This window comes from Muntiacus reevesi, chromosome 16, assembly GCF_963930625.1.
Source record: "Muntiacus reevesi chromosome 16, mMunRee1.1, whole genome shotgun sequence".
NCBI classification, from domain to species: domain Eukaryota; kingdom Metazoa; phylum Chordata; class Mammalia; order Artiodactyla; family Cervidae; genus Muntiacus; species Muntiacus reevesi.
The window spans coordinates 21,586,047-21,609,473 of record NC_089264.1 but is presented as its reverse complement, the minus strand read 5'-3'; the positions used below and the strand labels follow the sequence as shown (position 1 = coordinate 21,609,473).

At 39.7% G+C, this 23,427-nt stretch overlaps 1 protein-coding gene across 3 annotated transcripts in view; it reads left to right on the top strand.

Moving 5' to 3' along the window:
* Positions 1 to 7,247: 7,247 nt before the first annotated feature.
* NFKB1 (nuclear factor kappa B subunit 1) overlaps positions 7,248 to 23,427 on the top strand; it is a 122,171-nt gene continuing 105,991 nt past the window's right edge. For 2 of the 3 annotated variants that reach the window (XM_065907455.1, XM_065907454.1), the window contains exon 1: positions 7,254 to 7,886. The gene's annotated coding sequence lies outside the window, so the exon portion shown is untranslated. Of the gene's footprint in view, positions 7,887 to 23,427 lie in introns of all 3 variants that reach the window. The other variant, XM_065907456.1, reaches the window with a different exon arrangement.

The following is a 23,427-nucleotide window of genomic DNA, read 5'->3' as shown; positions in this document are numbered from 1 at the left end:
TTCTAGAATTATTGAAAGATATTAAATATTTACTCAGATATTAAATCCTGAGATCCAGGCAGTCCTATTTAAAAAACAAAAACAAACAAAATCCAAGTAAGGCATATAAAAGTAGACCACATCTACATTTGTCACAAGGAAACTGGAAAAAACAAAGAAACCAGAAAAGCAGCAATTAGACTGATCCAAGCTGACTTCTGAAAAAGCAAGAATGAAACAAAAGCGGAATAAAATCTTTAATGTGTAAAGAGAAAGTAACTCCTAATCTAAATTACATATGCAGTGAAATAGTCTCTTAAGACAATGACAAAATACAAATATTTACAATCAAATGGTAATAAAGGTAATTCTGAATTATATGATTTGCTACTTGAGTATAACCAGATGGCACAAATGAGAAAAAGAGTGACTCAACTTGGCAGTGGTACTAACTTAGGTAGAATTGTATCTCCACTCCAGAGGTTGAAGAGCCAGTGTTGCTATTTTATAAGTGACATTTGAGCAGAGGCTTGAAGGAAGTGAGGGAGTGAAGCATGTGAATATCCAAGGGTGTTCCAAGCATGCAAAAGATCATTTGCCTAAGCTCTGGGGGCAGTAGGGGAGTCTGCTTGAGGTGTTCAAGGAACAAGAAGACAGCCTTTCCTGGGCCAGCGAGAGGAACCAGCAGAGCTGTAGGGGATGATCACTGTAAGGACTCTGGTGTTTGTGCTGTCACCAAAGAAGCCACTGGAAGATTTTCAACTGAGATACGAGTTGATCTAACCAGGTAGATAAAAATCTTTAGAAACAGTTTAGGTTCAAATCACCAAAAATTGTTCTTCTATGGACTAATGTAATCTGGTATTCAGGAGGCCTTCTGCTGATCCAGTTTGATGTAAGAATAGAATTTAAAATGGAGTAAATAGCACCCATGTCCTCCAGAGTAGATGCTCTTCCCTGTTTATAATGTCCTTCTAACAAGCTTTTAAAAAGAACTAGATTGCTGAGTGCTTAAGGTCACACTCTATGACAAGGATGGCAATGTGTTCTTCACAGCATTTCCACCCTATAAACAGGCAATGCATCATGCTATGCCCCACAGCCTCTCTCTGTCCCTGTCAGGATGGATTAGCCTGCATGCACCTCTAGAAACTGACCGGTTTAATTTTTTTATTTAAAAAATATTTATTTACTTGCTTATTTGGCTGCACCGGGTCCTAGTTGCAGTACTCTGGGTCTTTGCTGCATGTGCGATCTTTCAGTTGCAGCAGGTGAACTCCTAGGTGCAGCCTGGGAACTCCCAGTTGTGGTATGTGGGATCCAGTTCCCTGACCAGGGCTCAAATCTGGGCCCCCCGTACTGGAAGTGTGGAATCTCAACCATTGGACCACGAGAGAAGTCCCTAAATTCTTTTAGAACACCAGTTATTTGGGATTTGCATTTTGTCACTCTGCACTTGCTCTCCAGTTCCACTCTCTACTTCTTTCCATCCTACTTTGTGATTCTGGCTCCAATGGGCTCCTCCTAATGGGAAACACTGAAGGCGTAAATGGTGGGGAGAGGGGTGGGAGAATGTATTCTCCTGGCCATGGGGGGACCTGTCTAGCTGATTTCTCCAGTGAAGTGCCCTGCCCTTTCCCAAAACTTCTCCTGTAGCTACAAGCTCTTCTTTGGCTCCAGGCACTGCTCTCCCTCCATGCCCCTTCAGGCCTGGGAGTGGTGAAGACCCCCTGTTCTTGTTAGCCCCTCGATGCCATCCTTTGTTAGTTTCCCTTAACTCTGCTCCCACCCCTGAAATTAATTCCTTCAGCAAAGTCTTATTAATGACTTGCAGATGGTGCCATCTGTTTTCTGTCCATATAAACTGTTATATAGAGTAAGTTCAACTAGTTATATTTATTAACATTGACTTTCCTTTTATATACTTTACATTTTATGACAAATTTTGAAATTTTCACATTTTTTAAAAAATTTAAAATTAAACATTGACTCAAAACCCATTTACTTGATATCAAACAATTCAATACAATGAGCTAAATGCAATGACCCAGGATCTAAAGAAACAAATAAGAGGAGTATCTTAGGCAACTTTGGGGTTCAGAAAAGATTTCACTGAGAAAGTAAGTAGGACGTGGCTGCCACACAGCCTAGGGCAGCCCCTTTCTACTCAAGAACTGGGGGTCTCACTGCCCTATAACTTCAGGACCACCAGGGTTAGCTGCTGATAGTCTCACTCCAACCTCTCTTCAAGGTTCCCCTATTTTAGCAGTTCTAATGACATCTACCTGCGACCATGTGGGCACACGCTGTCAGAAAAGTTAAGATGTTAAGATTATGTAAGTGCTGCTATAACAATTTCTTTAATGAAAAGAATGTAATTCTAAAGCATACTGAATCTAAAACTTAAAAATAATTGTTGATACAGTGAAATTGTCAACAGAGAAACAGTATTGTTTGAATCTGTAATTCAACAAGTCCTAACACCGAAGTTTTTTTTTTGTTATTGTTGTTGTTGTTTTTTAAGTCTTGCTGCCAATGTGATGAGTGTTGATCTGTTATAATGGGTATTATTATGACAATATCTTTCAGATCGCTATAAAAACTTGTCAGGAGATATATATATTCAAAGGCATATTTATCCTATTAAAGATATATATAAATATATATATATATAAATATATGTAAAAGCAGCAGATCATTATTTATGAGTAGCTTTGATAGCCAGATATAGAACCTTCCAGAAGACAGAAACCCCCTCCATATAAACAAGTAACTGGGAGCAGTCTCAAATCAGTCAATCTGATTTTATTCCAACCAATTTTGTTGGCTTTCACGTGGCCTGACCAATCACCCTGGTTTACTGGAGACTGAGGGGTTCCTGAACAAAGTGCTTTCTGTGCTAAAACCAAGATGGTACTGGGCAAACTGGGATGACTTGTTTCCTCTAGTTCTGTGTCTTCATGAAGGTCAGTAGAAGATATTTCTGTTATGGGTTGAATTGTATCTTCTGCCCACCCCCATAACTTGTATGCTGATGTCTTAACCTCCAGTACCTCAGAATGTGACTGTGTTTGGGAAAGTCTTTAAAGAGCCAACGAAGTTTAAATGAGGTAGCTGGAATGGACCCTGATCCAATATGACGGGTGTCCTTACAATAAGGAGAGATTAGAACACAGACATACTGAGGGACCCATGTGAAGACACAGGGGAAAGAAAAGTTCTCTATAAACCAAGGAGAGAGGACTTCGAAAGAATCAACCCAGCTGGTACTTTATTTTTGGATTTGTAACCTCCAGAATCAGGAGAAAAATTAATTTCTGTTATTTAAGGAACATATTATATGGCAGCCCTAACCAAAAACACAGTCTTTAATAGTTATTTTTGACTGTGTGCATTTCGACTGACAGTTAGAGCCTAATCTCCTCTTCCTGAGAGTTTCTCTTCTCCTCAGGCTTCCTCCTCACTGTTTATACAGGAAGACCTGTCCCCCGAAATTCCTTCACCTAGACTATGGCCTCCACACATCCCACTTCCCTTTTCTTCTAGCACCTTGCTCCTTCATACTGCTCTTTTTTTTTTTTACTAACTCTATAACTCATTAAACTATTTCTCAATCCTTCCAAACTTCCTTTAATCATGGCACTCCATAAATATCAGTCAGATACATGAAGGATGACACCAGCTTCTCTTTCCTCGCTTCTTTCTCTTCACTCCAAATTCTTCTGCATTTATTGTTCCCCTGTCTCCATTTCCCACTCCCTTATCAGCCCCTTATAACCTGGTTCCCGGCTCTCATGATTATATTGAAACTTTAGAGTAGCCTAGACCACAGTCACTGGTATCAGCGCCATCTTGAGAATATTATAATGAGGTCTCCTTTTCTTCCAAACAGAGTGTAAGGAGGTTTCTTTCCTTAGCTGCATAAGCATCCCCTGAAGCCATGCTTGGAATTTCATAATTCCCCAGTAAACAGTTTCTTCTTTTTCTGACCTTTTAGGAACTGTCTGCAGTATCTTACACTGTTGAACACTCTCTGACCCTTAAAACTCTCTCTTCTCTGGTTTTCCAAGCCTTCTTCCTACCTTCAGTAGCACCCGAGGAGTCCTTAAGTGTCTCTGTCTTTCTCCCCTCTCTCTTGCTATACACACACACACCCACACGCACCAACTCCAGAAATAGTTGCTCATCAAATTTCTGTTCTTGGTTCTCTTCTCTTCCAACTCACTTTGGTCACTAATGTTTTAGAAACACACTCATGACAACCACCACCACATCTTTGCAGTTATCTCTTGATTTAGATCACCAATCCTATGTCTCTCAGAGCATCGGGCTTGAATTTCCAATTGAATATTAGTCACTGCCACATGGTCTCATAGAGCCAATTATGATTAACATGACGAAAACTGAACTCATCGTGTTTCCACAGATTCTTTCTCAGTTATGATGTTACCATTCTAATTACTCAGACTAGAAAACTCAGAGCTATCGCAGTTTTCCTCCCATTTGACCTCCATGTATTATCTGTAAGCACATCCTATTGACCCTATCTTTTAAAATCTCTTAAATCCTTCTCCTTTTCATTACATTGGATAGTTTAGTGGAGCGATTAAGAGCATGGTTATCAGAGGCAAATCAACTGAATTTGAATCCTGATTCCTCTACTACTAACTAGGTATGAAACCTTAGCAAAATTATTTGATTTTTCAACGGTAAAAATAGGGATAAAAGGAACCTATTTCATATGATTGGTTGAGTTAAATAAGTTAGTACATGTGTGTGTGCGCTAAGTCATTTGAGTTGTGTTCAACTCTTTGCGACCCTATGGACTGTAGCCTGCCAGGCTCCTCTGTTCATAAGATTCTCCAGGCAAGAATACTGGAGTGGGTTGCCATGGCCTCCGCCAGGGGATCTTCCTGACTCTGGGATCAAACCCGAGTCTCCTGTGTCTCAGGCATTGCAGGTAGATTCTTTACCCACTGAGCCACCTGGGATGCCCTCCCTAATACATGTGTAGCAAGGATTAATTGGGTGCTCACCCAACCTATTTCCTTTTCCTATATACCCAGCAAAACTATTTCCTGGGTGCCTTAATAAAGCAGGGCCATGGAATGTGAGCAGATATGGGTCACTTTCAATCAAAGGGAGCTGAAAGAAGACATACATTTCCTATGCTCCTTTTCTTCCTTCTCTGAGGCAAAATTGGAAACAACACATAACGATGGAGGAGTTAGATGATGGGAGGATTCTGAATGGTTGAGTCCTGTCTGGAGGAGAGCTGCCCCTGTGTGCCACCACCCAGGAGCTTCTGCAGTAGATTGTGAGTGAGAGAGAAGTGACGTTTTAAAGTTTTACTGTGCTGAATCCTTGAGATTTTGTTTTTTTAAAAAAAATCTGGTAGTCTTATTTATCCCAAACATCACATAAATACGCTGGAAACAATGCCACAAATAGTAAGCACTCATTCTACAGCTACAATATGAGGCTGAGTCCAAATCATCTTCCACTTAGATTATGAGAGGACCTCATAAAATATCAACTCTTTCTAGCCCAAGTAGTTTATTTAAGATATATTGTGCCATGAAAGTCTTTGTTTTGCCCCGTTACATTGTTGGTAAATTCCAAATTATTAATGTACAGAAGCAGCAAAAGACTATTATTTTGTGGTTCCCATAAAGAGGTAAAACAGTAGATACTCCATTCCTCCTTCACTGCCTCAAAGAAAAGGGTCTACGATGCCAGGACTTCTACAGTCTACATTCCACAAATGGCAACTTCTCTCCCACCACCTGCATCTTAGCCTCCTAAAAGCAGAGGTCAAGTTGCCTTGGGCCCAAACCCTGACTCTCCCACATTTTCTCCTTTCCAGGTCTCTCCATGTCTGGGATATACTCTTATGACCAATTCTTTGGTAAAACAGTGTGTATAACATTTTAAAGAAAAGAATAATTCATCTTTAAAGACATTTGCTATTTATGGAACAGATTTTATGCGCTGTGAATGTGCTTTAGAAAGGTGATGTCAGACTTGAAGGAAGGTTGTTGTGGTTGGACCCAAGGTCATCGCAGAGATTCACTCCAGACCCAAACAAATGGATCTCTACTCCTCTGCCAAACACTCCATCAAGAAGATTCTTTCTGTTTTTTAAACGTTGAGTTTTTTAAAATTTGGTTGTGCTGGGTCTTAGTCGAGGCACGTGGCATCTTCACTCTTTAGCTGTGGTATGTGGGACCCAGTGCCCCATGAGGAGTGGCACCCTACCCCTTACCACCCTCCGCCCCCTCTTCCCCGCCCCTTTGGGAGGGCAGAGTCTTAGCCACTGGACCACCGGGAAAGTACCAAGAAGATTCTTATAACCTGAGAGGGCAGGAGGGAAGGCGAGGAGTGGGCGCCAAGGGAGTACTGCTGAGGCAATTTAATGCCATAGCAACACTTGGCCTGGTGGTCCCCTGATTCCTGATGCTTTAAAGTTCAATTTACACAGTTATCACTGAATTCAGTAATGAGATAATTAGCTCGAAACTATCTCAGCTCAGTTTCTTGTCAGTTCGGGGGAACTAATCTTCCCCAAGGGGTTTCCTGCCCGCACCTAGCACAGTGCCTGGCACGTAAAGCTCAAAAGCTAGTGAATGGTGATCAGTGGGAGGCCCCTCAGTGACTTCTATCATCGGTCTCTCCAGAAAAAAAAAAAGAAAGAGACAAATTTCCCATTTGCTGGATCAGTCTTTCTTTATGAGCTGTGAACCAAAACCATTTCTACCATCATCACTATAATTCCACCCACACTAATTATCATAAAGGCCTGACTATGCCCTGTAATTGGAAGTTCTGAATAACTGTCAAAACCAGGAGATTTGAGACCTCACCCCAAACCAGTAGGTGTTCAGACCTTCCTGGACAGAAATCAGTTATGCTATAGACATTCCAGTTTAATCTGTGAAGAGATTTGAGAGTAACTGAGAGCACTTAAATGGAATATACCGAGGAGATTTATTTTTATACACAGCGTGCTTGGCCCCATGCCGACCCATCATCCCCTCCAGATGCTCGGGCCTGTCCTTAGGGGCTCTGGACCGCTCGACTCCGGACAACCGCAGGGCCGCCGCCTCCGCGCCTCCCGCTTCTCGGGAAGACTCGGCCCCGCAGGCGCTCGCTGGGGGCGTCCCCGTCCGCTCCTGCCCTCGCGGCTCCGGGAGCGGCGGCGGGGGACCCCGGCGTCCCGGCCGCCGAGCGCGCGCCCCTCGCCTGCGCCCCGCAGCGGCTCCGGGCGGCGGGCGCCGAGCCGGCAGGCGGGGCCGGGCCGGGGGCGCACGGTCCCACCGGAGTGCGGGCTTTCCCCACCCCCGGCGGCGACCCCACCTCCCGCCCCCGCGCCTTGCGCGCGTGTGTCCGTCTGTCTGTCTTCTCTCTCGACGTCAGTGGGAATTTCCAGCCAGGAAGTGAGAGAGTGAGCGAGAGAGAAAGAGAGAGAAGTGCACCAGCGAGCCGGGGCAGGAAGAGGAGGTTTCGCCACCGGAGCGGCCCGGCGACGCGCTGACAGCTTCCCCTGCCCTTCCCGTCGGTCGGGCCTCTCGCCGCCGCCGCCGCCCTCGGCCTGCGCGCAGCCGCCGGCCCGGCCCCGAGAGCCCAGCGCAGCCCAGGCCGGAGCCGCCGCGGCCGGGAAGGCGGCCACGCCGCGGCCCCGCAACCCCGCGCCCGGCGCTCCCTCCTCCCGCGCTGCGGACATGGCGCTGCGCTGACTGGCCCGGCGAGACCGCGCGCCCGCCCGGACCCGAGCCGACCCACCCAGCACCCGGACCCGCTCCGGCTCCGGCCGGCCGCCGCCTCTCCCTTCCCCGGTCCCCAGGCCCGCGCCGCCCCGGAGCGGGAGCCACAGGCGCAGGGAGGCCGAGCGCGGACCTGCCAGCAGGGTAAGCCGAACTCGGGCCAGTGGGGGCCGCGCCGGCCCGGCTCCCGCCGCCCGCCCGCCCCGCACCCCTCCAGCCCCGCTCGGACTTCCTCATTCCTGCGCTAACCGCTCGGCTAGACCGGAGGGGCAGGTTGACAGTGGCGGAGAGGCGCATGGGCTCGGCCAGCCGGGGGCCCGGCACATCCGGACTGAGCGCGGGCCGCTCGGCCGGAGGGCCGCGGCTGCTCGGCCGGGCAGTTCCTTCTCCTCTGTCCCTCCGCCCGGCGGGAACGGGACGCGGAGGGGAACGCGGGGCGACTTTACTTTTTTATACCCACCCTGCGCTCCCTGCCGGGGCTTGGGTTGAGGATTGAGGTGCGCTTGGGCGCGGAGGAGAGAGGGGAAGGTGGTTGGTGCAGTGCCGAACCAGATTTCACCTAAGGGCGTTTCATGAAATGAAAGCAGAAGTGCATGTCAGTCCTTTCAGCCGGGAAAGCCCTCCCCGGCTCCCCCAGATTGATCGGACAGCCTTATTCCTGAACTCCTTCCGAAAGAAGCCCCCAGTTCACTCACGTTCTCTCACACACCACCCCACCCACAGCCAGGACAGAATATATTTACCTACTATAGGACCTGTGTGTACCTTTCAAAAAGCAAGGCGGGCCTGGTGCTGATCCTATAGGGACTGGCATTTGAAAGCGAAATACCCACTTAGGACACTTTTGACACAGTCTGATTATGTAAAACACTCGGACCGTGTGTTGTGCATGACTTATCAAACAAAAATGATATAAACAAAGCTATTATGACATTTTAAAATAATACATTTTAAAAAGAGCTGAGTTTTGGTATACATTTTTGATAAAGATGTCAAAATATTATCTTTCTCATCTTCAGAACTTGTCGGTAGACGTGCTGTTCTGAGCATACAGATGACTGCAGTAGACCGTGTATCTGGAAATGCAGAGTAGTTTAACCACTAGAGTAAATGTTCAGATTGTGTGCTCTTAGTCCATAGGTTGAACAGTAATGAAATTGCCGGGAGTGTTGTTTGAAAATCAATGCTAGGTAAAATTTCTCATTAATTTACCGTAGTAAATTAGGAGAGTTTTTTGTAGGAGGATTGGTTGGTTGGTTGACCTTGTTGATTATCAAGATTTAAGATCTTTTCATGGACTTTGTTAAGTAGGGTTTTTCAGCATTGCAGTTAACTAAATAACTATATTTAACTTAAGGATTTTGTTTTAAAGCCCGTAATCTGCGAAAATGACTATGGTATTACTAAAACATTTAATAACTCTGGCATAGAAATGGCTCCTCTACAAACTAGTGATCTTTGGTGAACACTGAAGTTTAGGATTGAGGTATTCAGTGCTTGTTTTTCTCGCAAAATACCTCAGTTGAATATTCCTGAGTAGTTTAAATTGTGTTTGTGTTTGCTAGAACTTTTAAAAGGGGATCTGATTAAAATAAAGCCCTCAGCTGAAGCATGTTGTTTTCCTGATTTTAACATTGTGCTTTCTAGAGATGAATCCTTTTACTGTTTGATGCGCTAAAGAAATCATGTAAATAACTTAAAGCAAAGCATTTTTTTGAGCTTGTGAACTTCAGAAGATAGGAAATAAAGAGAGATTGATTGATCATGTAATTAAATTGCTAAAGTGAGAAGAATATATATAGTAAACAGAGATCTCCTGAATTTACTTATCCATATTGACATACCTGCAACTCCTCAAAGCCCTCTGGAGCTTATTTAGATAAAATGTCTTCCTAAGCCACGGCCTACTGGGCAAATGTGAACACAAAGAAAGACTCATTATGTGTAGATTTAATGCTGGCAGTGAAATACTGCTTGCTGTGAACAGAAAGCCACTTCTAACTTTGAAAGACTTTTTCGGGAAAATGCTATAATCCAATTAGGGGTTGGTGGCATTTGAAAATCTGTTATCTTTGTTTTAAACTTTCAATTTTATCTTATGCCCTGCAGCTGGCATTTACATGGGCTGAATAAACGCCCCTGTTTTTCAAACTCGTTAGTAAATACTGGAGTATAGGTACAAAAATAGTTGTTCCCCTTTGTAAGCACTCCTTTGATCTTTGCACTTCCTTCTTCTACCTCTTAAACAAGATCATCTGTAATGACTGAGTTGCCCTTAATGAAAGCTCAACTGGTCTGAAATAGGCAGAATTTTAGATTTAGTGATCACAGTCCTCATATTTCTCTTGTTATGTTCCTTGGAACAAATTGACACTAGTTGAGAAACTGGTATCTATGGAGCTTGTTTTTACCACTACTTTCAGACTTCCAGATAACTGATGAAGAAAGTTACTACCTTAACTTAACTTTCAGGGATTGCTCATTGTGGTAGATGGAAGGCCTCGATAAGGAATTGGCAGCTACAGGAATCTTGGACTATCATTCAATCAGCAAGCCCTTATTTTTACCTAATTTATGAGAGGTATTCCCCTGTTCAGAAGAGGTGAAAGTTCTGGCTTCTGGGGGAAGTGGTTACTTCATAACCTTCAATTAGTTTGAACTTGGGAGAAGTAAGAACAGTAGTTGATATTTTGAAACAATACATTTAAAAAATGATATCTGAGTTTCTGTATAGATTTTTTTTTTTTTTTTTTTTTTTTTTTTTTTAATATTATTTTATTAGTTGGAGGCCAATCACTTTACAACATTTCAGTGGGTTTTGTCATACATTGACATGAATCAGCCATATAGTTACATGTATTCCCCATCCCGATCCCCCCTCCCACCTCCCTCCCCACCCGACTCCTCAGGGTCCTCCCAGTGCACCAGGCCCGAGCACCTGACTCATGCATCCCACCTGGGCTGGTGGTCCGTTTCACCATAGATAATATACATGCTGTTCTTTCAAAACATCCCACCCTCACGTTCTCCCCCAGAGTTCAAAAGTCTGTTCTGTATTTCTGTGTCTCTTTTTCTGTTTTGCATATAGGGTTATTGCCACCATCTATCTAAATTCCGTATATATGTGTTAGTATACTGTAATGTTCTTTATCTTTCTGACTTACTTCACTCTGTATAATGGGCTCCAGTTTCATCCATCTCATTAGAACTGATTCAAATGAATTCTTTTTAACGGCTGAGTAATATTCCATGGTGTATATGTACCACAGCTTCCTTATCCATTCATCTGCTGATGGGCATCTAGGTTGCTTCCATGTCCTGGCTATTATAAACAGTGCTGCGATGAACATTGGGGTGCACGTGTCTCTTTCAGATCTGGATTCCTCAGTGTGTATGCCCAGAAGTGGTATTGCTGGGTCATATGGCAGTTCTATTTCCAGTTTTTTAAGAAATCTCCACACTGTTTTCCATAGTGGCTGTACTAGTTTGCATTCCCACCAACATCTGTATAGATTTTTTATAAAGTAGTCAAAATATCTTTTTCAGAACTTATTAGTAGAAGTGCTGTTCTGAGCATAGAAATGACTGCTGTAGAAAGTGTATGTGGAAATGCAGAGTAGTTTAACCAGTAAGAGGGAATATTCAGGTTATGCTCTTCTAGTCTACATATTAACTAGGAAACACATTAACAAGAGTGGATACTTAAGAATCAATGGCTATGCAAAAATTTTATTCCCCTTTTAGTAGGGAGGTTGTTTTCTTTGACTGATTGGTTTTCTGTTTATACTATAAATCATATAAAGGTGGCATGATTTATGTTTTAAGGAGAGAAGGAGGAAGGGAAAGAACAGAATTTTCAGTCTGGGGGACACTTTTAAATGTGCTGCTGCTGTATCTACATTTGTGTCTGATCAGAGTTAATTGACGGCTGTTGCTTGGTGACCAGAAAACCACATTGAAGCAGTTTACCCTGCTTTCTGGGAATGACTTCTCATTTGCTGTCTTGTATCTCCCATAAATACTAAATTCCCCTAGAGAGTTCTTAGAGGTGAACAAATAAGTCATCAGAAACATACCTAGTTGACCCTGTCACTGCTTAGGAGACTGAGAGTTTTAAAGATAGAGGCATTCATTCATGTTCAGAGAGGAAAGTTGGGACTTGTGACATAGTTTAGCAAGTCAGTTTAGTTCCTTGAGCATGATTTTTGTTTTGTCCTTTTAAAAAAGATTAATATTTGCAACCAGATAATCTAGTGGAGTTAGTAGTTAAGATAATATTATCAAGACACTTATCTTGGCAATATTTCATTAATTAGTATCCACTGCCTCTCTGTTAGATGAAAAAAAGTAACATTCTTTTCACAATGATGACATTGTTTCATACCTTTGGTGTCTGTTGTTTTAGTGAGGGCTCCTGAATGCAAATTAATATACTTTTATATTTTCAGGTGAAGTTGGTAGACCTACTCTTGAACATCAACTAATAGCTTAGAAAATAAGTTGTAAAGTGAAATCTTATTGCTTGACTAAAATTAAACCTAAGCAGTTTTACACAACAGTGAAACACAGTTTGATTTGTTAAAGAGTATATAGACTCTTCAAGATTGTAGATTATGGATAAAAATATTTGTTACATTTAGAATATTAGTCCTAAAAACATCATTGTATTTAAAATTTTTAACATTGTATTTTAAATTTTAAAAATAAATTAGTTTTTTATTATTGTATTTTTTACAGTAACTGATCGATTTAATTATCAGTAGTACAAGTTTCAGCTGCATTAATTTCTTGCCTATTTGACATTAGAATAATGAAACAGATGGTTTAATTCCCCATTACAAATTGACTTTTTACTTTTCATTTACATTCTCATCATTAGGCCAAAAATCTTACAACCAGCTTTTATTCTGACCCATACGGGGTAGTTTTTAATAAATTATTGTTGTGGTGAATTTCAGATGCTTTTTGAATATGAATATGGTATTTAGGAAGCAAGAACTAGTTTTTTACTTCTTCCCAGAATGCAAGGTAAAATAGTATCATTTTTGTTCTTTGCAGAAAACGGCTGCCTTTTTTTTAAAGCAAACAAAATGGAGCAAAACTTATGGGATTCTTTGATTCAACAAATAGTTGTTGAGTGTTTTCTATGTACCAATAAGTGCAAAGTGTCAGATATTTGCCAGTATAGATTGGATATAATTTCTTTTTAGTTGGAACTGTGGAATTTTGATTTTCTCAGATAGTTTTTTTCCTCTCCTTTTAAAGAATAAGACATAAAGAATTTTACAAAAGCTCCGTCAGTCAGAATTTCCTTTCTCATAACTTCTGGGCATAAACAAAACACAGAGCTGTAATGTTGTCACAGTCTTCACTGGAGTAGTCAAAAATTATATGGACAGTTCAAACATTTCCTACTGGAAAGTAAAACTTTGGAATTTTCTTAGATTTAAGCCTTTTGATACATGAGATTCATTACATTAGTGCTTGTACATGAGATTTTTCTTTTTTGCTAACTTGAACTAAAAAAAATACAAAACCTATATAAAGTTAAGCATACATCTATAGTAAGAGTTGAATTAACATAAAGGAAGTAATTGCTAAAATGAACTTTGTCAAAATAATTATTTTACAAAATTATAATTTTTACTACTATCTATTGTGCATTTTTACTAAACACATCAAACTATATTTCAGTGTCAGGGCAAATGTATCCTTCATTTTTTTTTTTTTTTTTTGTATCCTTCATTTTTATCTCCAGAAATCAATTCTAATGATATTAAGCTTGAAAGAATAAAAATTAAAAGTGATGACAGATTCCCTAATCTGTCTATTCATTGGTTCTAGGTTCAAGCCTGCATGCAGTTCATTTGAACAGCTTAATTGTCTTGGAAAATATGTCTTCCAAGGCAAGAATTTTAGGAATGGAGAAAATGACTTTTTTTTTTCCTTTAGTGTTTTAACCTGAATCCCTGACTCCTGTTTTATTGATGTTTTAAGAACTTTGTCTACTAGTTCTTAACTTAGATGTAGGTTTATTTTCTAGGTTAACCATTTATTGGTGTTTGATCATTAAGACTTACAAAGAATGTATTTTTCTTTTAAATGGGGGCTAGGTGTGGTCCTGAGGTCAGAAGAAAAGAATCCCTAAAAATGTATAGCATCTGGTGTGATGCTCTTGATATAATATAAACACCTGTGTGACTTATAAAATTAAAGACAATATGGAAGGATGGAAGGAGGATGATTGGCTGTTCATACAGAGGACATTTAAAGTAGGAAAAAAACATGAAGTTAAAGAATAAAAGTTAAATTTAATGTTGAAAACTTTGCCTAAAAACAAAGGATAATGAAAGCATAGATAAAGTTTTGGGGAGAATCCTCTATGAAATTAGATCTTGAACTTTATTTTTTACTTAAATGTGAAAAATAAAAATCTAGAAAGTGAATCAGAATTGCAGAGAAAAGGATAAATTCTATATATTATGGATGAGAAGAGGAAGGTCAGAATGAAAGGAAGGAGTGAAAGGTTGTCCTTGAATAGAACTTTTTTGTAGATATTTCACTGTGGCTTATCCTCCTTTTGATTAATTGAAATCAATGGTCATTTCTCCCACATTCTGAAGTCAGTTGTGTTAAGCAGACCTCAGTACATGTGGGATGTTAAAATCAAAAGCATGGTATTTGACAACAGATAATTGTACTTCTTTGCTCCCATGCTATATCATACCATTCATTTGATATAATGCCTTTATGATTTCTCCATGTGTTTACCCAGTTTCCCATTTTAGACATTTAACTAAATGTAACAAGCACAGCTTGGGACATTTTAATATTTCCTGACTATTTTAAAACATTGCCTTATCAGTCATTTACCTTGAAGTTCTTTTTTATGATGGGCAGGGAAAGTTTCCAATTTCTCTTAGAAAGTCTAACATAATGGTCAAATAGGCATTAGTCCAAGTTGAAATAGATTCATAATGGGGGTGGGCTGGGGAGCAAGTGGCAGTTGTGCTATACTTACTAAAAATGTATTAAACTGAAGGAGTCCATTCATTCAAGGCAGGCCACAGAAAATAATTTTATTGCTGAGGCAGTTAAGTATCATTACATGGATGTCCCCATCAATATGCCAATATCAAATTTATCATCATTCCCACCCACCAAATTGCTTTTCCCCGCACATTAGGGAATACAGTTGTTGGCCCACTATGGCCCACTCAGCAGGTTTCCCATGCCAGAAATCTAGGAACCCATCCTTCATGAACACTCACTCATTTCTTCCAGTACATCACCAAATTCTATCAATTCAGCCTCCTCTCATCTCCAGAATTCACCCCTTCCTCACTGAATCTCTAGCTTTCATTTCTTTTTTTTTGCATTGTCTCCTGATGCATAATCTCCTGCTTCTAGTCCATCCTTCATTTCAGCATAAAAGTCAGCTTTCTAAAGGGCAAGTCTGATCATATCACAATCTTTTTGTATTTCTGAAATGAATCTCCATTGTCTTCACAAGCTGATTCCTGCACTCCTCACCTCAAAACCCTACTCCTTACCCATCCTCTGCTTCTCAAGTCCCCCAGATCACCTTTCAGTTCCTGTCCACCATGTTTTCTCACTTTGGAGGCCTCTGCATATGCACTCGTTGGGTGAGGAGTATCCTTTCCTTCCTAGCCATTGCACTCACTACGCAGCCTTCAGGCACATGTACACATCACTATTTCTCTGTCCCTTCTCTATCCATTCTCCCTGACTTCCCCATAAAGACTTTTGTGCTCCCAGTCCATGGACTCTTGACTTCCTATACTTTCTAGACAGAAGATATCTTGGCAGCAGGGATTTCATCTTGCTTTTTATGTGCACAGCGCTCGGTAAGTTTGCTGAATGAATAAGTAAATAACTGGACAAAATATTGGTAGGCTGCTATTGATAAACTCTGTGAATTGGGGCAAATTAATTTCTCTGGGCCTCATTTTCTCTCTTCAAAAGAAAAAAAGAGAGAGGTTAGACTAAGCATCTCCCTCTGAAATTATTTTTTTCTTATAATAGTACTGTTGGAAGATTTCAGATTTTCTTGCCTTGTTGAGATAGGTGAACTTAAGGAAGATGCACATGAGAAGGTACAAAGACAATTATTGATTATCATATGAGGATAATATGAGGAGCTCTCTATTTTTGTATTCTGAATTATCATTTATGGTCCCAGTCCAGCTTCTTCCTGACATTCAGGTGTTCTGGAGTTGCATCTTTTTGTTGTTAATTATTCTTTACTCAATGTTCATATTGCCAAAGAAATTGAAGGCAAACATGATACAGAAATTGAATGTAAAATTCAGTATTTTGATTCTGAATTGGTTCAAGGTCTCACTAATTATAACTATATTTGGAGGAAGAAGATAGGTAAGTGGTAGTGGTATGAGCTGAGTCCGCATCTTTCATAGCAAGGCCACAATGTCTAAACTTGATCAACTAAGAAAAAAGATATAAGCATAGTGTGTGGAGATATGAAAAGAACACCCAGGAAAACCAAAAAGAGGAAGTTAAAGAGTGTTGAAAAGTTAATCACGCTGAAAAAGAACCTTTGCTTTTTATATAAGCTCTTCCACTTGTGTTTTGTAGAATTTCTTTTTAACCATTAATTCTTTTGAATATATCTTGAGTCTTTCCTATGTGCCAGGTGCACTGGGAATGTAATGTTGAACAAGACAAATACATTATTTCATGGAGCTTCTTAGATCATGTAATGTTTTCATTAAAAAATTTTTCTTTTTATAATAGCTTTTAAAAACTGGGGAAATCACATAACTAAGAGACTGCCCAAATCACAAAGGTATGACTTTAATGAATTATCTCAAAGTGAACACATTTAATGTTAAATAGAACATTACCAGCACACTAAAAGCCCCCTTTCTGCTCCTTCTTAGTCAAGATTCCTACCCTTCACTCTCATTTAAAAGGTTTCATTAATGACTGTTGGATTACATATGTGTTGATTCCATGACTCATTCATCCACATACAATTGAGAGTTAACTGAATGATTTCATTACTTCCAGGTGCTAACAGTGAGATTCACAAAAGTTGAGTTCTCCTATGGTTAAAAGCCCTAAAGGCAGTTCATTTCAGATTTTCCTCACTAAACAAAGTATATAAATAAGAACATAAAATAAATCACATTTTCACACTAACTTGTCAGTTATGAGTTTGAGTAAATATTTTGTTTATTGCCATGTATTCAAGATCACTGACAAAGAGACATGAGAGAAAGAAATATTTGCATCAGATCTTTTCAGACATAGAGGGTGGCTAACCTTCCCCCCACCCCGCTCACTTTATACACTGACATCTGCATATATCGAAGCGTTTATCTACGGGAGTGGTCATTGCGAAAAGGCCTTCATATCAAGACTCTGGAAGTGAACAGTCCTCTGTATAAGGCCTGATTTTGGTGCCTGCAAATCATTATGTGTATGTATTTGGAAGGTGGTTATGATTTTTTTCTTTGAGGAAACCATTTTCTCCCTCTAGGACAGTTGTCACTGTATGCAAAGAAGCAAGTATTGCTGGTTCACATGATGAATCCTTTTAAAACATAAAGGACGTATTTTTATTGATATTGGAGAATTAGTAAAAAATGAAAATCCAAACTAAAGTTACCAGATTTAAGAGAATGTGATCCGTTTCTCTATATTTGATCAAAAGAATATTTTTAATGTCTTAGGAATTCCCTGGCGGTTCAGTGGTTGGGCTCCATGCTTCCACTGCAGGCAGGCACTGGTTTGATCCCTTGTCTCCCTAGTTGTGGAACTAAACCCACATGCCACACAGCGTGGCCAAAAAAATAAAAAACAACATTAATCTCTAATTCATAATCCGTGAAGTCTCCTCCTCCTCAATTTGAAAATATAAATATATATAACATTATTATAACAGTACTCAAGACAAAGGCCATATATGAAATTAAAATTTAGTCATATTCTATTTTTATTATGACTTTAGTTTTTTAGAGCAGTTTAAGGTTTACAGCAAAATTGAGGGGAAAAACAGGGATTTACCATATACTGCCTGTCCCACACATGCATAGCTTCCCCCATAGTCAGTGTTTCTTACCACAGCAGTGTATTTGTTGCAACTGATGAACCAACATTAGTATATCATAATCACCCAAAGTCCAAAATTTACATTATGGTTCATTCTTGGTGTTGTGCATTCTGTGGGTTTGGACAGGTGTATAATTACAAGTGTCCATTCAGAAAACTAAGATCATGGCATCTGGTCCCATCACCTCATGGGAAATAGATGAGGAAACACTGGAAGCAGTGTCAGACTTTATATTTTTGGGCTCCAAAATCACTGCAGATGGTGACTGCACCCAGGAAATTAAAAGACGCTTACTCCTTGGAAGGAAAGTTATGACCAACCTAGATAGCATATTAAAAAGCAGAGACATTACTTTGCCAACAAAGGTCCGTCTAGTCAAAGCTATGGTTTTTCCAGTGGTCATGTATGGATGTGAGAGTTGGACTGTGAAGAAAGCTGAGCGCCGAAAAATTGATGCTTTTGAACTGTGGTGTTGGAGAAGACTCTTGAGAGTCCCTTGGACTGCAAGGAGATCCAACCAGTCCATCGTAAAGGAGATCAGTCCTGGGTGTTCATTGGAAGGACTGATGCTGAAGCTGAAACTCCAATACTTTGGCCACCTCATGCGAAGAGTTAACTCTTAACTCATTGGAAAAGACCCTGATGCTGGAGGGATTGGGGGCAGGAGGAGAAGGGGATGACAGAGGATGAGATGGCTGGATGGAATCACCGAGTCAATGGACATGTGTTTGGGTAATCTCCGGGAGTTGGTGATGGACAGGGAGGCCTGGCGTGCTGCGGTTCATGGGGTCGCAAAGAGTCAGACACGACTGAGCGACTGAACTGAACTGAACGGAATCGTCATGGTTTCATACAAGAGTATATATTTCACTGTCCTAAGAAACCTCTGTGCTCTGTCTTGTCATGCATCCTCCACCCCATCATACTCTAGTTTCAGGGAGGAAAAAATCTGTAGAAATAGAAATGTAGAAGCAAAAAGTGCAGAACAAAGTCCAGTAAGTCAAATCCCTTTTTGATGCCACCTGTATGAAAGACCATAAACTTTGAGTAAGTATATTCAATTGGTTTTTTTTTGCCCCAATCATTTTTATTAGTTGGAGACTAATTACTTTACAATATTCAGGTGGTTTTAATGGGGAAATGGAAAGCAGCAATATTCCATGAGTAACTTCAGTTATAACATGTAAGGTTTTAGATAATTTATGATAATTTTTAGAGAACTTCTCTAGCTACTCAAATTTATTTTCACCAGATTTCTATCCTGCTATAGTGCAAACAAAAAAAATGTTACTTAGAATGGAATCTGCCATTTGAAATGTGCTTAGTCACTCAGTTGTGTCTGACACCTTTGCGACCCCATGAACAGTAGCTCACCAGGCTCCTCTGTCCATGGGGATTCTCCAGGCAAGAATACTGGAGTGGGCTGCCATGCCCTCCTCCAGCCATTTGATATACCTGACATTTAATTATAATATTCAAAAATGTCCAAAACATTTTTGATCCTATAAACTTCAGTCATTTATGATTAAGAAATCACCATAGGCAAAGATTTGTTTCTTATAGAAAGCGTTGGAATTTGTTCTAATCACTTCTCTCAGAAAATCCTGTCCCCCATGATTGCAGTGGACAAGATACAGCGAGAATTTAGACGCTTCTTTCATACAGAGGAATGAGGTTGTATTTACTCTGCTTATTGATTCTAAGGCACACCTCCAATTTAACATCTTGACTTAATCATATATGTTTGAGGATTTTCTAGATATCTTCCTGTTCTTCGTTTTTAACTTAATTTCATTGTGTTTGAATAATATACTTTGTATACTTCTTTGAAATTTATCAAGACTTGTTTTATGATCTAACATATAGTCTCTCTTGGTGAATGTTCCATGTGCACTTGAATGTGTATTCTGCAGTCATTTGTTGAATGTTCTATACTGTATATGCACTTAGGTTAATTCAGCTCAAGGTGGTGTTCCTAAATTTTCTTTGAAAATTACTGATGTTCTCTTGATTTGCTTTTGTCAATTACTGAGAGAAGAGTGTTAAAAATCTTAACTATAATTGTAGATATTTCCACTTCTTTTTTAGTCCTGCCACTTTTTACTTCACGTGTCTTGAAGCTCTGTGAATATGTACATATACATTACAATATTATTTCTCAATGATGATCTGACTCTTCATTTTATGAAATGATCCTCTTTGTCCCTGTCATTCTTCTCTTGAAGTCTACTGTATATGATATTTTAATACAACCTGCTTTCTTGCATTTAGTATTTCCATGGTGTAACTGGCATAACTTGTACTTTTAAACTCAGTCTTTAATATTGAAGTGTAATTCTTTTTAATTTTTTTAAATTGGAGGATAATTGGTTTACAATACAGTGTTGGCTTTTGCCATACAACAACATGAATCAGCTGCAAGTACGTATGTGTCTCCTCACTCCATTGCACCCCTCTAGGCTTTCATAGAGCCCCGGGCTGAGCTCCCTGAGCCTAGACAGCAGTTTCCCATTAGCAATCTGTGTTACACGTGGCGGTGTGTATATTTGTTAGTGCTTATCTCAAGTCATCCCACCTTCCCCTTCCCCCACTGTGTCCAAAGTCTGCTCTCTAGGTCTGCATCTCTACTTCTGTCCTGCACCTAGGTTCATCAGGACCGGTTTTCTAGATTCCATATATATGTGTTAATATATGAAATTTGTTTTTGTCTTTCTGACTTACTTCACTGTGTATAACAGGCTCTGGGCTCGTCTGCCTCGCTAGAACTGACTCAAATGCATGCCTTTTTATGGCGGAGTAATATTCCATTGTGGCATATGTGTACTATGACTTCTTTATTCATTCATCTGCTGGTGGCCATCCAAGTTGTTTCCATGGCCTAGCTGTTGTGAGTCGTGCTGCTGTAATTCTCATGCAGACTTATACCTGAGTCTTGCTTTTGTGTCCAACAGTCAATCTCTTTTTGTATTGTTGGCTCCAGTCTATTTCTGTTTAATGTAATTTTTGGCATGGTTGGGCTTAAGTCTGTTGTCTCGGTAATTGTTATCCATTTGTGCCATCTGTTCTTCATTCTCTTTTTCCTACTTTCCTACCATCTCTTAAATAAATCAGGGTTACTTTTAAAGTTCCATTTTTATCTCCTTCATTGGCTGTTTTTTAAGTGGTTGCTTTAGGGATTATAATATGAATTCTTGAGTCTACCATCAATTAATACTGTAACATGTCATACATAATGCAAGAATTTGATAGTGGTTTATTTCCATTTGTCCTCTTCCCTTCTCTGTTGTTATACCGTTTACTTTTGCAAAGGTTATAAACCCCAAAATGTAGTGTTTCTTTTGAATAACAAACAAGAAAAAGTCTTATCCTTACCCACCTATTATGCACCTCTGGTGTTTTTTATTCTTTCACGTAGGTCCAGGTTTCTGTCTGGTACCATTTCCCTTCAGCATGAACAACTTTCTTTAACATCTTTTAGCAGACCTGCTGACGACAGATTTTCTCAGCTCTTGTTTATTTGAAAAATGTCAATTTCACTTTTTATTTTTAAAGGATATTTTTGCTGAATATAGAATTTTTCACTGATTTGGTTTTTTCCTTTCAGCACTTTCATCATTGTTTCTGACGAGAAGTCAGCTATCATACTTACCATTGTTCCCTCTTGTCCCTGTATATTTTTAGGATTTTTTGTATCATTAGTTGTTAACAGTTTGGCTGTAATATGACTGACCGTGGTTTTATTTGTGTTTATCCAACATGGGGTTTTTGAGATTCTTGAATTGTGGATTCATTTTTTTTTTAAATCAAGTTTGCAAAACTCTCCACCATTATTCAAATAGTTTTTATCTTTTTTCTTATTCTGGTACTCTAAATTACACATATATAAGACCACTTCATGTTGTCTCATAATTCACTGAAAGTGTTTTTTTCTGCTTTTTTTAATCTGTGCTTCACTTTGACTAGTTTTTTATTGACCATTATTCAAGTTTATTGATTCTTTCTTCTACATTGCTCAATATTCTAATTCCACTTAGTGAAACTTCATTTCAGTCTAGGATTTTATTGATCGTTTTTCTGTATTAATAGTTTTAATTTCTATGCCAGGGTCTCCTGTTTATCTACTGTATCCATGTTTCCATTTACATTCTTGCACATACTGCTGTTGGCAGTTTTAAAGGCATTGGCTGCTAATTTCATCATTTGTGTCATTTTTTTCTTCTGAGTCATATTTTCTTACTTCTTTGCATTTTTTGTCATACATTGTGAACACCACGTTGTAGAGAGTATGGATCTTTGTTTTCATTTAAAGGTTGTTGAATTTTGTTGTAACAGGCAATAAATTTGCTCATGGATCACTGGGTTTTATTAAGATGAGTTTAGAGTAGCCCTTATTCTAGGATATGTCCCTTACTCTCATTGCATGGCCTTATGAGGTCACAGCTGAATGTTAAGATTGTTAAATGATCTCTCTTTACCCTAGATGATTAGAGCTTCAGAGTGTCTCAGAAGTTCCAGGAACTTCTGGAATCTCAGTTCAGCTTATTCTTGTTCCCCCTTGTCTGGGTTTGGATCTCCAGCAGCTGTTTTTACTAGACTTTGCAGAATCTTGTCCTGCACTAGCACAGTTTAGTATTTGGCCAATGACCAGAAGTGACTCCTATGCAGATTTATGAGCCTCTTTCTCTGTGAATCTCTCTCCTTTCTGAAACTCTGCCCAATGAGATTGCTGCTATCTATTTGGGCTCTATTTCCTTGTGTCATAGTTTGGAACATACCTTCAGTCAAAACATGAATTTGGAGCACACCTCAAGTGTTTTCCATTCTCTTATGGTATATTGTCTCATACTGTCTCTTGTCTAGTGTCTTAAATGATTGCTTTAGGTATTTTGTGTAGCTTTTACGTTTGGTTATGGCAACAAGGGAAAGTTTAGTAATTGTTTGTCTGTCATGACTGAAACCAAAAGTTCACATTTGGACAAATCTGAAATTGCACTATTTATTACCATTAATGCAAAATTAATTTTTAGAAATATTTACTAATTTGGCAATACAAAGAAGCAAAACTCTTATCTATTTTTGATGTTTTTGTTTAGTCATTAAGGCATGTTCGGCTCTTGCAAGCCCTTGAACTGTAGCCCACCAGTCTCCTCTGTCCATGGGATTTCCCAGGCAAAAATACTGGAGTGGGTTGCCATTTCCTTCTCCAGGGGATCTTTTCAACCCAGGGATCAAACCCACATCTCCTGCATTGACAGGTGGATTCTTTTACCACTGAGCCACCAGGGAAGCCCATATCTATTTTTAGGTATCTATTAAAAAAAAAAAAAAAGATAAAGAGTAGAATAGTGTGTTGTCAAGTGTGAAGTAATCAATACACAGAAGTATTATAGCCCTTAAACATGCACTGTAGTGCTATAGGTTACAGGGGAAATGCAGGGTTTCTTGGCAAAAGTTGTATTTCAGTAGAAGCTTGAGAAGTGGGTAATATTTAAGTAGGAAAGGTGGTATTTTAGGATGCAGGGCATACTGTGAATGAAGAATACAAGATAAAGATGATCAAGGCATTTAAAATTGTTCTGTAATTTTTTG